The sequence below is a fragment of the Bactrocera neohumeralis genome, chromosome 5 (assembly GCF_024586455.1).
Source record: "Bactrocera neohumeralis isolate Rockhampton chromosome 5, APGP_CSIRO_Bneo_wtdbg2-racon-allhic-juicebox.fasta_v2, whole genome shotgun sequence".
Classification (NCBI taxonomy): Eukaryota; Metazoa; Arthropoda; class Insecta; order Diptera; family Tephritidae; genus Bactrocera; species Bactrocera neohumeralis.
This window is the reverse complement of record NC_065922.1, coordinates 46,055,998-46,071,638: the sequence shown is the minus strand read 5'-3', so window position 1 is coordinate 46,071,638 and position 15,641 is coordinate 46,055,998. Positions and strand designations below refer to the sequence as shown.

Sequence of the window (15,641 nt, the reverse complement as noted above, 5' to 3'; positions counted from 1 at the left end):
TAGAATCTTCTTTCGGAATTTTCTTTTAGTCCTTATGTTAATAATCGCTAATGTTTTTCATTCATATTTTTTTTCAGATTATTTGGAAAATTGTAAGTGCCCTGTAATACAAAAGCAAGTAAGATCTACATCATACTCGCGAACCACTATTATCTATTTTTCCAATCCATTAGACGGTTGTAGCAGCTTTTACACACTATATTTGGTACAAAATTTTCGTTCACTATAACATAAGAAAAAATGTAAAATATCATAAAAAAAACTTACACATACGAACGCCAAACCCTTTGAGGGTTTTACTATACTGACCTAGCACCATCACCCTGACTTGGAATTTTACACCCCCCAAATTAGCTGTTTAGTTTTTAAAACAAACAAAAATTCTTATAGAGCTTTTATTGTTTTACCTTATAAATTTAGAAAAATATTGCTTGTTAGCTCACATTTTTCACTAGTTGCAATTTGAATGAAATGTACAACAATAACTTCATTACGATTCAATAAAAAACAAAAAAAAAACAATTTGGAGAGTTACTGATATTTGTCTCATTTTACCTGTTGCCGTCCCCATTAAACATAACGGATATAATCAATTTTACTGAAATACATCGAAATGTCATATCTAGCGCTAATTGAAACCATAAAGGCAGCACTTCTACCTGGTATCAACCTATTGCTTAAGCATTAATTAATAACATAGTAAAATTTCACTTAAGTTATTAACAAAAAACTTAAACTTATGGGTAATTTGCTGTTTTATATAGGCGGATTGATATCATATTCAAAATCCACGACTCTGCAACGGCAATGATGCGTTCGCATCTTTACAACGACCTTGACTGAATATGATTTTTGTAGATCTCTTTGGTCGAGTTTAGCATTTACTCGAAATCATTTTAATCAAAATATGCTGCGTCGATAAACAAGTGATGTTAATATCCTTAGAGGAAAACGCAACGAGTTTAAGCACTGTTACTCAAACTTTTTCGATGTTATCGTAATTAAGCTCGGGTGACTTGAGAGAGACGAGTTTTCGATGACTGCTTGGCTTTCACTGAATTTTTCACATTAATATAAAAAAGGTTGTACCGAAATATCAAAAAAAAAATTTCGCTATGGTGTGTGCGCACAGTTTAAATGAACCACGAAGACCGTGGAGAGTCGATTCGGCGCAGTAACTCGGACATCTTAAATTGAAACTACAAGCTAATGCTTGTCAAGAATTAAAGCCGCTCGATCTTCACAAGCGACTTTGCCACACTTATTGGGCTCTGGAAAAGTTCCAAGAAGGTCCGACGTTTTCGAACCAAATTTTGTTCAGCGATGAGGCACATTTCTGATTAGTGGGTATGTAAACAAGCAAAGTTGCCGCATTTGTGACGAAAAGCAACCTGAAGTGATTCAAAAACTGCCATTTCATCCAGAAAAAACAACGAGTTGGTGTAGTATATATATATATATATATTTTCAAAAATGATGCCGGTGAGAAAGCAAACCGTCAATGGCGGCCGTTATAGCACCATGATATCCGAATATTTGATGCTTTAAATTCAAACTCGTCATCTCGGCGACATTTGATTTCAAAAGGCAGCGCCACTTTCCACACATCGCACCAATCAAGGGGTTTATTAATGGAAAAATTCGGTGAGCAGACAATTTTGCGTGATGGGCCTTTTTCCTTTGGAATATGCAAAGTCTAAAGTCTATGCGGACAATCAGGCTTCAATTGGCATTGGAGCAAACTATCACACGTGTCATTCTCCAGTTACCAGTCAATATGCTCGAACGAGTCATCGAAAAGCCGCAATATATGAAAGAGATATTCTCCAAAAAAAAAGACAAAGAATGTTCTTTCAAATGATAACAAACATTCCCAATCAATTTGAAGTTTCTGCACTTTTTCTTTAAAAAAGTATGGAACATCGATATGGGTCACCTTTTATATTACAAAAATCATTTTAAAATTTATTCATTAATTCATTTCTCATTCCCGCCGGCATGCGGTGCATATAAGTATGTGCAACGCGGAAGAAACTCCCTCAGCGCGTTCACAGAAATCACTGCACATTTCTTCGCACGTAGCGCAAACACTTTCTACCAGCTGTCAATAGCTCAATGACAATTGCGCTGAGCAACAAATCTTGCGTGCTAAGTACAACCGACGGCTCCAGCAGTACAAGGAATGTATTAGTAAATATATGTATATGTGTACTTGTGCTTATATGTATTTGTTAAACGGCAGCAACTCCAGCGAAGTGTTAACTTCAGCATGCAGCGACTTGGCAAGTGCGTGCCACCACCATCGCCGCCATTGCTTACTTACGCCACAACAACAATCAGTTGACACATTCGTTTTTGTATGCAACTAATGTTCGTGTGGCATGCAGAAGACATGATGGCATGCGGAAAATACGAGAGTAAGAGAAGCAGTAAACTTGGCAAAAAATTATGTCTTCGTTCAATTAGAAACTGTATACTTGCAACTTTCTGTAAGCGCAAGCTCGGACTTAGATTAACTGACAATATGTTAGTGGAAATTATGCAACAATAAGCAGATGTGTGGCAGCGGTATGGCAGCATTACTAACTGCCACAATTGATTATGAAGCTCATTACTTACACACAGGCACACCTACATAACGCTAAGTGGCAGCAATGTGGTCCACTGATTATGTTGCATACGCACACATACAATAGACAAGTATTTGGTATGTGCAACATGGAGTTCAGCCACAACTCTTCTCCTAATTTGTTACTCTTATTCTACAATTTACTAGTCTAACCGCTTGTTGCGCATATTCCTTGCTGCAACAGGTGCAACTGCCACAGTGTTGCTGTAATGCTGCGCTGCAAGCTGCAGTTGCGCAACTAATTTGACACGCAATCATATCGGCTACAAATGCTGTACCCTGATGGCTGGAACAAATACTTGCAACATTTCTCACTTTACTTGCCACAAGCTTAGAGACTGACTTAGTATTTACGCGCCACAGCTTACAGACATGGCTTGTTATGGTACTTCACAAAGTGGCATGCTTGCCACATGTTGGTAAATCACATGTTGCATGTTGTTGCATGAGCGGGTGTCTGCGTGCGTGCCTGGTTTAGATCCAAAAATAGTAAAAACCCATTTTTACGGTAAATACATTTGAGTGACATTTCAATTAAGTCGCATATTTCATATTTACAATGTGTCATATGGCACATGCGGCACGGCATGTGGCAAGTAGCCGCAAATATGCGCAATTTAAAGCGCTGCTCGCTTTCGAACTTTTTAGTTGCGCTCATTTTGTCAAGTTTATCGGCTGATAAGCGTAAAACTATGAAGCGATTACAACAAAAACAAAACAAAGTAGTTGTAATGCAGCAAAAACAACAGATTTATGTTGCAGAATCTTTCTTGTAGAAGCAGCCCTATAACAACTGCAAAACGGCGCATTCCGCCACAGCGAATGCGTGGCATAAAGTTTCCAGGATCGTGGCATGCCACACGGCAGTCGCAGACGCTATAATGGAGCCGTTGGCTAGTAAAAACGGACTTGCAACACAACAACATAAGAAATCAAATTGATTAATCTGCCTGCAAATGAACAAATGGGAGTGATGCCACAACCACTACAACAACCATATGCCGACGCCTTGAAGAGCGAATTCTGCATGCAAGAGTATATTAAAGAAAACAGCTGCTTGCAACATAAGGTGTATGCAACAAACCTGGGCACCAGTTGCAGTGCGGTCATATGCGAAGGCAGAAACATTTACAGCATGCATTGTTGTTGTTGCTGAACTGCAGCATCACCTGCTAAATGCATATTCCGCACTTTGCAGCCATGCAACCGCTGCAGAAATAGCCGAGAAGCACCTGGCAGAGAAATATGTCGGCAAATGTAGTAAAGATACTCTCAGCACAACGAGTTGCCACCTATGCGAAAATCTCAGTATGTTGTTTGCTGAAGGTTGCACCATGCAAAGGGTCCCACTGATTTATGCGTGATTACTACACGGTGGTTCGTTGGTTGAATATGCAATTGAGATAAAGTAAAAGTTGTTATGAAAAATCGTTTTCTAAAGAGTTTTTCAGCAGCTCGGACGCGACTGAAAATCGAAAATTAGTCCCTTTGTCTTCTGTTTTACAAATATACATTAGGGTGAGCCAAAAGAGAATGTATATTTGATTTTTGGGTAAAAACTACACATATACAAAGTAGAAAGGATTTATATTTACGATTTTTTTAATTAAAAAAGTTTCACTGAGGATATTAAGGAATTTTATAACCTACAAGAGTCCTCGGTTCTGAATATGTGGACTCCCTATTAGCCTTTCCTTACTGGTTTTGTATTTAGCTTCATTTTAGCCCATAAATTTTAAATTAGTTTCTTTTAAGGATCACCCTAATGACTTTGCATCTACATATACACTTATAAAATATGAGGTTTTATATTCGCTAACTTCTATGCTCTGGCTGTTGGCGTAACTCATTAGATTTTGGTCAGCCACCTGTACGCGGCGATCGCTCGAAGGTTTCAAATACACAGCATTACTACAAACATTTGCGATTTAAATACATATAAATATACATATATTTCATGTGAAGCTATGCCGTTGTGGTGACTATCAACGCATTGCTCCAAAAAATCAAAGAACAAGTTTGGACAGCATTGCGTGCGCGGCGCCTTAGCCATACTGTAAAAATAGTATTTATAGTCCTGATGAATAAGGGTACGAGCGCATATCAGAACTGTCCAGCTGCATAAAAATAATATTGTGAAAAGCCGCCAAGTGGAGCAGAAAAGCCAAGTGACTGATGCCGTTGTTGCAAGTTGCCTCGAGGCGCTTGGGCGTCAGTTGAGATTACTTGAGAGTAACAGAATCGATGATTAACCCTTTAGTATATAGTGCAATAGGTATTGTCTTGTTAACCGTGATTCAGTTGATGATAGAAAAAGAAGTGGTCTTCTTTGCGTGTTTCGAGCCAATTCAGTCACAACAACTGTTCGCGATCGCTTTCGCAGAAATTCCCTTAGAAAACAGAAGATTATTCCGATAACAGAGATTTTTGTATATCGACCAACACATTTCCCTTGCTATAATCTTCTGTTTTTTAAGGGAATTTCTGCGACTTATTGATATGGGAACACAAAACTCCTATTGGCACTCGATAGAAGAGACTGTAGGAACATGACGGCAATACTAACTGGCCACTGTCTGGTGGCGACACACGGAGGAGTCTCATGAAGACTGCAAGAAATGTCTAAAGCAGGGCACCAGGGAAACAATGGAACATCTCTTGTGCACTTGCCCCGCATTGGCAAGACTACGTTGTAGGCATCTGGGTTCCCCATTGCATGATACACTGGAGGATGTATCGATAGTGTGGCCGCAGAGTCTGTTAAAATTCGCGTCAAACGCAGGCATCCTACACATTGACTACTCCTCTTGGACTTAGCAACTGAACTCCATTTGGTATCGCAAACTGTTTTATACGTGGCTTATGGGCCTACCAGATTAACCTAACGTAACTTATTCGAAATGATCTCCACTTAAGGGTCGACCGTCCGTAAATCTGATTGAAGCAAATTAGACTCCAGAAATTTAAGCGGATTCTTCATTGGAACGCCGTCAATGACCATGAAAATATTCTTTTTAGGGATGAAAAATATTTACTGTTGAAGAACCAATGCAAAAACTACTTAAGACGCAAAAAACTTTATTCTGAGGGTTCAAGGTGGTCGCCATCCAACTTCGTCAATACAAATATAAACTGTACGTGCTGCTATTGATCAATGATCGGACCGCTTAAGGGCTTGTGTGCAAAAAAATGAAAGGCGCTTCCGCAAAGTGATTACATTTTTCGAGCTCTGTGTTTGAAACTGGGCGCAATACAAGCAAATGAGACTATTTTTTACTACATCAAACTTATTGTTTTGGAATTGTTGTAGAAATTTTGTTTCCTTAGAATACAAGCTCAAAACTAAATCTTTCCGATATCAGAGATTTTTAATTGCACTATTTATTGAATGTTCCACTTGTTCATCTAAGGGTTAAATACTTTCAGCAAAAACAGAAAAAAATAACAATTCAATGAAGCAGACAACGCGCTGTGAAGTTAAGAAGGAATAAGTCAAGTCGAAATACAGGTTGCGGACGCGATGAGGTCGCGAAGCGCAAGTGGTGATTAACAGACACTAAGCGTGCAGCGTATTTTTAGTATGCAATCAGTGCAAAAAGAAGACTTCTAAATAAAACCAACCAAGAGCTAGACACAGAAGAAAAATCGAAAATCAACGTAGCTGAAAGGAATAAGGAAGAGATCTCTGGAATAATATTGGCACGACGATTACGCAGGTAGTGGCGCACAGCAACGCAAACGTAAACAAGTCATAAAAGTTGGCAAAAAGCAGAGAAAGACATGCAACGTAAGAACTCTGCGAGGTAAGCAGCTAACCGACCACCTGGCCGGCGATAGCCAATCAGAGCAAAGCAGAACAAATTATAACTCAAATCTTTTTTCAACAACACTTGATGGCACACCATTGCTGCCGCACTATTGATTATGACCGCCAATCGGTCCCCGTATGCGTATGTTGCAAGTTGCAAGTTGCAATACATACACATGTATGTACATATGAATGTGGCAAGTTGCCTTTTTGCGAGCGCCAATTTTATGCGTTAGTCCACATTAATATTCCATATTTATGAGCGCGATTGTGGCGCGGCGCATGGGTTTTTGTATCTCTGATGATGCCACCGTTGCCACTTCTTTTTTGTAGCGCAGTAATTGTCAAATTGAATAAAATTTATGAAAACAGCATAAATGCAACAACATACATACAAATGTATATGGATAGAGGGGCATCATTATCGCAGAGTGGCAGCAAATGGTTGCGACCGCAAGCGTCTAGGATTGTTACGAGTTCACCTTGTCGTTGACTTCAGATAGTAGCTGTTGGATGGGAGGGAAGAAGCGTCGAAGGTAGAAATATTTAATAGCATTAGTGGAAGAATTTAGTGCTGCAAAAAGATTGAATGGCAGCTGGCGTAATAAAACTTCTTTTACTTAAGATTTTTTACTGTGCCCCAAGTGGCATGGAATGCGTAGTAATATGATTCCATAATAAATATATATATACATATGTATGTTCTAATTACGATTGGTTATTAGGCAACCAAGTATTACCAGTTAGAAGATATCGGGAAATTGATATTAGACTATGGAAAACCTATACATAACACAGCTTTTTTTTAATACCCAAACGAATTAACTTTTATGGTTAATTAGTGGAATTCATAAGGAAACTATTTCGTAATTGGCGAACATGTTTGATTTTATTTATTGTATGTAACCATATAGTCGAATTTAATGAAACAATCGGTTAGAGTGAAAATATAAGGTAATGAATGACTTTCTTAAGAGGCACACCTATTGGAAAGGCCTAAAAAGAAGATTTTTGATTTTTTGGATAAAAATTTGGAGGTTATATTGCATAAGACAGGTGAACAAGAAAAATTTATTTGAGCATGGTATTTACCTAATGTGTTCTGGTAGTCAGCAAATATATTTGAGAAAAGGACGATTACCAATAAAAAATATTTGCGTTTTAAGTAGTTATAGCGATCTTACGTTTTGCCATACGATCGCTATTCATGTTATTTACAGTTACTTAAATATAAATTTCGCACATAAATTGGAATTAAATCGCAAACATTTTAGCGCGATTAATTTTAATATATTTCGAATCAGATTGACTCAGTAACAGCAAATCGACGAACCTAATTAAATGTTTACCGTGAAGCTCCATTAGAGCCCAGCTTTTATCGATGGTATGATAAATTCAATCGAGATCATGCAAGGAGCGTTCCAAAGTAAAGAGAACTTTTGAATCTAGCGCCCCCTGGTGGCGCCATCTATATGTCGACTGGTGCGTTAGAATCTGCTATGTCTGTCGATTGTCCAGTGAGTATATCATGACATTTCATTGATCCGAAGTGAAGTTATTGCGTTTTAAGTGTCAGTATGGTCATCGGTGCGAAAATGAGCTTCGAACAAAGAACCAACATTAAATTTTGTTTTAAAATTGGTAAAACTTTTACCGAAACATTGCAATTGATGAAACAAGTTTATAGCGATGATTGCCAACCCGCAGCAAAGTGCACGAGTGGTTTCAACGTTTTCAAAGCGGTCGTGAGGACATAAATGACGAACAACATGTGGGCCAATAAAAATCCGTAATCACCGGAAATTCCATCGAAACTGTGCGTGAGTTCACCAAAAATCAGCCGAAATCATCATTGAGATTAATGGAAATGGAATTGAAAATCTCCAAAACATCGATTTATCGCATTTTGACCGAACATTTGGGCTTACGAAAGGCACAAATTGACTGACGACCAAAAATCGCTCAGAATCCAACATTCGAAGGACGCTTGTGACCGATTATTTGACGAAAAATCACATTTTAACCATTAACCACTCCCGTATTCACATGTTATGGCACCGTGCGACTTCTTCCTTTCCGGCAAAATGCATTTGAACATGAAAGGAAAGTGTTATGCAAGCGTAAACTCCATTCAAAAAGCTTGCACCGACATACTGGCGGCCATATCGGCCATATCGGCGAACGAGCCAAAAAACACTCGTTCGACATGCTTTTGGACCGTGCAAAAAGCTGTATTGAAGCAGAAGGAGACTATTTTGAATAAAATAAATTCATTTTGCCGAAAAAACCATTTGTTCTGTTTTTTTTTTAAGTCCTGTTTACTTTGGAACGCACCTTGTAGATTATTCCAAGATGAAATTCGTAAACATCGTCCAAAATCAGTTGTTGTTCCGGAAACTATTGATGCTGTGTGCAAACTGATATTGCAAAATCGTCATGTGACCTATCGTGGAGTTAAGAGACCTATAGCCATTAGTGGGGCTAGCATAAATTTAATATGCAATTTGCATTAACATTTTATTGTAGAACAATTTTTTGACCGGACATTGCACACAATTTGTTGAACGCTCAAAACAGACTCGTGTCAATTGGCGGAGAGAAATATTAAAAAAATTCGAAACGATGCTTCTGAGCACGTCTGTGACTACGTGACAGGTGGTGAATCGTAAATTTACAAATCGAAATTAAAATACAGTCGACTGTATCCATGTTTCAAAATAACCCGAAACCAAAAAAAAAAGCTTTTCGCGCGTGGATTACTTTCGAGAAAATATTTGCCAGTTTTTGTGGAAAAATTGGATTGTTGCAAACATACCACTGGAACGACGCAGAACAGAAAATTCTGAGTGGTATACAAACATATTGTTGCCAGTTTCTTTCAAGAAATCAAAAAAACTAATTACCTTAGACGTATCACTCTTCACTTCGACATTGCGAGCTCTCAAACATCGACTGAAACACCTGGATCTTTAAACAAAGTCTTGACTTGGCACAGTAAAGCGATTTTCGACGATTTATATTTGTGTTTGTTCTCTAATCCCAAAATATATGAGGTATCTGCTTTATATAATGTCGGTTTTCGTGGAATATTGCCGTCAAAAGACAGGGAAGAGTACGTTCGCATTGCTGGTTGTGTTCGACAGTATGTGTTTGCAAATCGCAGAGAAATAATGTGTTTAATGATTTTTTTTCGGTAACAACTAGTACAAAATGCCTTAGAGAAGTTGCAATGAATTTATTAAAATTAAGGATCTGCGACTGAAATCAAGCCTACTTCAATATGCCTGTTAAAAATTAGCACTGTGGGCTCTACATGTGTCTTGTAGTTCTTATAACATATTTAAGGATTTCTTTCCTTATTTTTGTAATATTTATTAACTAATTTGATAATATTAGTTGTGTTTTAATACATTTCTTTTTATTTTTTTCAAAATTTTCAGAGGCAAAAATAAAAGTTGAATTTTTACAGGCACCCAAAAAAAAAATAATTATTATTACATTTTCTCGAAGTTAGTGCAAAAAGAAAAGGCCTGGAACCGGTTTAAGGCAGTAGAGTATAGCTTCCTTCGAAACCATAAGGCTAAAAATAACGAACTAATAACTGATATGATCCATCCATTATCGACTGTAGAACGTCTCTGAAGATGCACATGTTCACTCTCATTTAAGTAAATTTAAAGATAAAATAAAAAAATTAAAAATTTGATTCGGAAGAATAAGGAGAACGCTTCCATCAAGATAAAATGGAATTTGAGAGGCGTTACCAAGGACAATATACTGAAGGTGTGATGGGAGACTATATTTGGGGGTTATTAAGTGAAAATTCTACGGAAGATGACTAGAAAAGTAAAATAGTTTATTTCTGGAGTCAATTTAAAAAAATTGAAATTGAAAATTGAATTTTTCAACTTATTTTACATAACAGCAAATGAATTTTCTCTATTATTGTTCTTATTTCGAGTTATAAAAGCAAGAAAATTTAGGTACGTATAACCAGTGACCAAAAATGCTGTTGACCGGTGTAATCAGCCACACAAAACACTTAAAAAAAGCAAAAATACAAGAGGAAAGGCAAACTTCAGAAACTACTTTGTATGACATATACATAGCTATGCTTTGGCATCCAATCTGAACAACTTCCATATATGAAGCCAACCGGAAGTTTGAAAATTGTATATTAGGTATAAGGGGTCTAAAGCATGTATTTTCTAGGTTTTAACAGATACTATTTGCATTTCACATATTATACGAGTACATATGATACTAATAATATCCTCTAATAGTCTCCTTAAGGTACACCATCATGCAGTTCAAAAAACGTTATATTACGGCAAGTTTTCACCCTATTTTATTTAGTTTAGGCAAAATGAAATCTTTGGTATAGGGTCATAACTTTGAAGTTGTAGAAAATTTCTTTGGAACAAACGTCAACCCCAAAAACAATATCAGCCTTAAAATCAAACGTAGAATCACTCTCACAGGTGCTACTCTGAACGGAGTACGAAATTGAGAAGTATAGCCCTCTCTCGACGACAAAGACCAAACTCCATTAGTCCACATTTGATAAGTCGGCATTAAGAGTGTTCGAGAACAGATTTTGCGGAAGATTTATGAAGTTTTGTGCAATGGCAATTGCGAATACCGCAGTCGATGAATCGAACGAGTTATACGGAGACATGTACATCGTTCAGATAATCAAGATACAGCGGCTGGAAGAGAACACTCCAGCTTTGAGTGTTTTCGATTCAATACCCGCCAGTATAAGCAGAGCCAGAGGAAGACCTCCACTCCGTTGAAGAGATCAGTTGGATAAGGACCTAGCTGCACTTCGTATCTCGTCTCGAAAAGATACGACCGGCGCGCTGTTGTTAACTTGGCTATATCCGCTTAAGTGGTGTCTATGCCAGTAAAGTAGAAGAAAAAGACAAGAATGTTGGGCATTAGGAATAGTTTTAGCCAGATTTCGCTCATTTTCGTACTGGAGAAACAGACTGACAAGATATTAGTAGGTACCACTATTGGTCGATATCGGTTGAGTAGGTCCTGAGTTGTGGGTTTTCACTTAAATGTGGGCGGCACCCAGAACAGGTGTACCAAGTAAGATTTCTGAATTTTTACTCAAGGTATCGCTTGCACAACGGACAGACGGATTTCAACTTGCCTCGTCATCCTAATCGATTGATTTATAAGTATGTGTACGACCCTGCATCTATTTCGATTAGTTTTAAGTGTTACAAACCATTGTTTGGTGAACAGAGCTACTCATTCTGTTGGATTTGCGGCGTTAAGCCACCAGTAGACTAGTCCGGAGACAATTAAGCGGAACAATCAGATGTCTACTAAATCTTTCATCTCAGATATAAAGCTTATAGATAATCTCAGTGCAAACCGTTGTCGAAGATATGAAAAATCGAATAATTAAATCCGCATTTAAATTTTCACCGCTTATCATTAGTGTTTGAACATTATGCTGTCAGCGCGCTGACTGGTTTTTTGTTTTTATCGAAGCAGCGTTCAATCGTAAGTCACAAGTCAAGCTTGGCTTCAGTTAACCTTTGCGCAGTCAAAGTGGTAGTTTCTACCACTTTGTTATTGTTGTTAATATCATTTTCGTCTGTTGCACATTGTTCTTTTGCATTTTGGCGCAAAGTATGAAAGCAGCGGAGAGTAAACGACGCAAAGCAACACTGTTGGCTGCAGGCAACAGCAACAGCACAGCAATGACACGAAAGTAACCACAGAACAAGAGCAACAACAACACCAGCTGGGTAACCAGGCAACCACTGGCGGCTGGTGCTTGCCACAGCGTTGCAACTTTCGTAGAATCACTTAACGCTTGATTACATTGAGTGGGGCCAACGACGATGACGACGAGAAACGACGCCAACAACAACAGCAAAAAAAGTTGGTGGCACGAATCGATGGAGCATCGCATTGTTGTTGTTGTCCTTCCTTGCAGTGTATTTTATTTTAGTTATCATTTGTTGTTTTTGTAGTTATAATTTTTTGCGATTAGTCTTTCTGTTGATTGTTGTAGTTTGCATCATATCTATATATATATATATATATATATACATACATATAGGTGTGTGTGTGTGTGCGAGTGCCATGTAATTTGAGCCCGGCCGCCGATCGATGATGACGTTGCTGACACACGTTGATTGCTGTTGACTGTTGTGATATAAGTTGCCGACGCTGTCGCCGTCGGAGCCATCGCCACCGCCAACGTCACCGCTACCGGTTGCTGACGCTTCGCTTTTGATGCGTTCAACATTATCGTTTCGGTTGCTCATGGTGCTTTTTGTTTTTGTTTTTGGTTTTGTAACTGACTTTTCGCTTGTTGTTTTTATGCTTAAGTGTTTATGTTGTAGCTTGTCATGGTCGTTGTTGTAAATGCTTTTGCTTCAGCTATGACAACAGTTTTTTATGAGCGGTTACCACTTCAGGTAGCTTAAGCAGAAATCAAAGGGGAAAAAAGCTTGTCCACGATGGCAAAGGGTTTCGTCCCCTACCTGTATGGAATGTGTTGTTGTTGTTGTTTTCCAATTTTGCATATTCATACTAATTTGTTAGCGTTTTTGCAGCAGAACATAAAATTTTTTTCGCATATATGGATTTTGCATTTTTTGTAAATTCATTGCATCTCGAGGCATTCTGTTAATTTTCATGGCTTGATTGGCGAAAGAAAGAGTTCATTTCGTTTGGCGTTGGTGCTGTTGTTGCTATTATTACTTCTGTGATTTAGTGTTTTTTCGCACCTCACAAATTTGTCTTGTGATGCATAAATTTGCATATTATTTTTGATCAAACAACAATTATGTCAACTAACATTTTTGTTCAAACTTATCACCATTTTCATTACAATTGAATGAATTTATGAAATTGACTCGCAATTCTTCTAAGATGTGAATAAAAGATTTTAGAAGGGCAGGAGAAAACGTTTCCTAACTATATCTATTTTGATCGACTCCATAAATGCTTTTCACTGTGCTGTCGTTTGATGGTCGATTGTCAGATTTTTGCATATTTTTCCCGTTGAAATTTTTAACTGACACAACGAGTTGAGCTACTTTAGTTGACGCTACGAACTAGATACTAGATAGAATAAAATAAAAAATAGATTCCGACTCTCTGTGTTCCATTGTGTCCTCCCCTTCCTAACAAAGACTCAAACGAACCATGTATGAACCAAACAAGTGCTCGGAAGCTTCCCGCTCCATGTTGCTGAACCGACAATTTCCAATTAGCTACCAGTGTTTATCTCTATTTACTTTCTCCTCACTTCGGGGAAGCACCTCTATGGTTTGGCTCATATAGAAACGGAGCGGGCGAGTTTGTCAGGTAGTTCATTCCCGGTTACACCTTTGCACCCCTGCATCCAGATAAGCTGAACCCGGTTACAGTCTGACGGCCTATCTATGAATGTAATATGATTCTTGCGAAAGCTGCGAAGAGATTTATTTCTGCACACCGATTTGCTGCAAATAGCTTAACTCGAAAAGTGCTCGGAAAGCATACCATAAGCTCAGAAAATTTATTGCGCGGACCTACAGTTCTTGCACCAGTGCCTTCCGAGCAATCGGTGTGCCTCAGGTTAGTGCTGTCCCTAAGCAGCAGATTGTGTGGAGTCACTATGGACTAAAAATCTAACTTAAAACGGAGACCTAACTGCTGCCCTTAGCTACATCCACGATTTCAAGCACAGAAGCACAGAATCGCCGCCATAAAGTTCAAAGCTATTTTTTCTATCAAGATTACCATAGAAAAACGTTGATGCTTTGCGGGTCTCATGTTTCGACAATCAGTGAACAAATGGATTTTATCGGCGATACTAACGGGTGATCCAAGTAGGTACTTTTTTCAAAACCCTTTTTTTGACAGATCACGCGTGTGTCATGTCAAGCAGTCTTGTTATTTTTGTTATTATAATATTCGACCGAATAGACCCTGTCAAGCACGCAGTGAAGAAAATATACCAGCGTAGCTGAAAGAGTACACGAAGACCGAAGAGAATCGATTCAGCGCCATTCGCAGCAACTCGAACTGACTTGTGGAACGACTTGGCGCATTTTACGTCACCACCATCCCAAGCGACATCGCTTCGTTCTATGAGCTCTTGAAAAGTTCCAAGAGGATCCGAAGTTTTCGTACTAAATTTTGCTGATACCCATCTCTGGCTGAATGGGTATGAAGATAAACAAAAGGAAATGAGCAGCCATTTCATTCAGAAAAAACAACGTTTAAACATGGTTTTTAGGCCGGTGGAATCATCAGTTCATATTTCTTCAAAAATGATGCCGGTGAGAACGTAACCGTCAATGGCGACCATTATCGCGCCATGATAACTGACTATTTGATTCCTGAAATTTGAATCTTGGCGACATTTCGTTTCCACAAGACAGCGCAAATTCCTACTTCGGTGAGCAGCTAATTTCACGTTTTGAGTCGATCGATTGGCCACCAGATCGTGTGATATCACACCGTTGGACTTTTTCTATAGGGATATTAAAAGTTTAAGGTCTGTGCGAACAATCCCACTTCGCATGTGTTTCGTCAGTTACTAGTCGAAATGCTCGAACGAGTCATCGAAAATTGTACTCAATGGACCATCTGAGACGTAGCCACGGCCAACATTCTAAAGAGATAATCTTAAAAAAAAAAACAAATGCCAAATAATGTTCTTTCGAATGAGAATAGAAATTCTCCATTAAATTTGAAGTTTCGGTGTTTTTTCTTTAAAAAAGTAGGTAACCTCGAAACCGATCACTCTTTATTAATGGGCGTAACCTCGGTCAAAGTCGTGTTCTGTAAAAAATATCGTATCAATAAAAATACTAAATCTTGACCCAGCTCCCGAACACTATGAAACAACTCGCAGAAAGTTCTCTTCTTGAACTTATAACATCCATAAATTAGTTTCGCCAAAAATATAATCCTCATAGCGTTCTGAGGCCGTTTACTCTTTGATAATCTTTAACAATTACGGACTAGGAACAATTACCTCATTTTCTAAACATAATAAAAAAGGGTCGTATTGCTATACTACAACCTCAAATACTATACTTTTTGGAACTCTATGTAAGGCACTGTATAGAAGTGTGGACGAAGACAACATCAGTGGACAAAAATACGTTTAAAAATAAAAAGTTTTGGAGATTCGTAAGGCCGTAACGTTTCAGATTTAGAGAAAAATAATACAGTAGT

The 15,641-nt window shown here is 38.2% G+C and overlaps 1 protein-coding gene across 1 annotated transcript in view; it reads left to right on the top strand.

Annotated features, from left to right (window-relative positions):
- LOC126758939 (irregular chiasm C-roughest protein) overlaps positions 1-15,641 on the top strand; it is a 724,984-nt gene that overhangs the window by 331,884 nt on the left and 377,459 nt on the right. The gene's annotated exons all lie outside the window — the stretch shown is intronic.